The following is a 1,887-nucleotide window of genomic DNA, read 5'->3' on the forward strand; positions in this document are numbered from 1 at the left end:
GCTTATTTGGGTCTCTTATTTCCCCATTCCTGTGAAGTGTAATGAAAACAGCAAAGGATAATAATTTAGCAAAGAATTGGGAAGAAAAAGCCAATTATTCTAAGCCAATTAGTGACTAAGAAAAACGGTCAGTATACAAGTAACACTTTATATTGCGTATGTTTCACCCGCTGTGCCTTCCAGTACAGAGAGTGTGGCTCATGGCTGGTATGTTGGCATCACAGATACAGAACATTCCCCCATCACAGGGTTCTACTGGACACACTGGAACTCTGGAGGATCCGAGCATTTCCCCTTCACACAGGCCTAGTCCTCGTCCTGCAGCTCATGATGACTGGAAGGAATTGGGCCAGAGGAACCCGGAGGTATTAGTGGAGAAGTGTTGGTCCACTTCGGCAGCTCCAAAAAGGCAATTTGGTCCTTTTGTCTTGTGCTGCCTCCCCTCTACCTTAAGCTGTCTGTGGCCATCCGGAGTGTTCTGGGAATGAAAACATCTGGAATTAAGAGTCATGACTTTATTGTGCAGTAGGGCAGATGGCTTAGAGAAAGAATGTGGTACAGCCCAGAAAGCACCCCAATCTGTCAGGTGCCTGGATCCCAGCCTGGCTCTGTCACCAGCTAGCTCTGTGGCCTCCTTCTCTGAGCCTCAGGCTCCTCTGGTGTGAATCTATGGGTCCCTTACACACATTCACAGAACTCTCCAATAGGACTAGACTCCCTAAGACCCCAGCCCAGGTCTTGGCTTGACTTTACAGTCAGACTTAAGTAGAAACAGGCCCTTCTTTGGATCCTGGCAACTGGTGTCACATTCCCTTTTGTTCTGGGAGTTTCTTTCTGGTCTGAACTTCGCTGGTTGGTTCATTTTTGAGTTGAATCACCTTTATTTTGGATTTTTTTTTTTTTAACCCTGTGACTCTAGGCCTTGGCAAGAGAGTGATGACTGAATCTTAAGCAAGGGACAGAAATTGTCTCCCACATTTCACTGCTCCAGAGATCCTTATTGGAGACTGCCTATCTTGGCCATCTAGATGGTCATGGTTCACAGTAAAGAAGACCTCACACACCATCTGCAGCCTAAGGCCTACAGTGGTCAAAAGAGAACTCTAAATCCTGTATCTCTAGTAGCTAAAAGGCAGGCAGACCTGTTTTTCTCCCGTCCTTATTTATACCCCCAACTGTATTCCTGTCTCTGCATCTGTACACTGTACTGGGTACTCTATAGGCTGACCCAGGATGAGGGCCCAGGCAGAAGCCCCAGGTAGTCATGAGGCTGTGAATTTCTTCAGGATGTGGATGGGCCCGCCTCACCTTTGCGTTCCTGGGCTTAGTAAAGACCTGGCATGCATCAGGCTTTCAGTGTTTGGGGAATAAATGAGGGAGAGATTAGAAACATCTTTGAGTCCAGATGCAACACTGAACCAGAGCTCTCCATGCTGCATAAAAGCTGTGGGGCAGGCAGGACTTACAGAATGGTTTGTTTGGGGCCTTTTTGACAGGTGAAGGAGACCAGTCCCTGATATGGCACTTCCCAGCTGGTATTCCCTGGGTTGGCTGTGTTGGCATGGCATTGTCTAAAGCAGCAGTTTCCAACCTTTTTGGCATCAGGGACTGGTTTTATAGAAGATAATATTTTCATGGACCAGCAGGCGGGGGGGATGTGCTATTGAACCTCACTGCTAATGTTACTCTGTATTTGCAACTACTCTCCAGCATCAGCATCACTGCCTCAGCTCCACCTCAGATCATCAGGCATTAGATTCTCATTAGGAGCACGCAACCTAGATCCCTCACGTGCAGTTCACAATAGGGTTTGTGCTCGTATGAGAATCTAGTGTCCCTGCTCATCTGACAGAAGTCAGAGCTCAGGCAGTAATGCAAGCCATGGGG

The sequence above is a fragment of the Carlito syrichta genome, unplaced genomic scaffold, assembly GCF_000164805.1.
Source record: "Carlito syrichta isolate Samal-C Ts95f unplaced genomic scaffold, Tarsius_syrichta-2.0.1 Scaffold91562, whole genome shotgun sequence".
In the NCBI taxonomy this organism is placed as follows: Eukaryota; Metazoa; Chordata; class Mammalia; order Primates; family Tarsiidae; genus Carlito; species Carlito syrichta.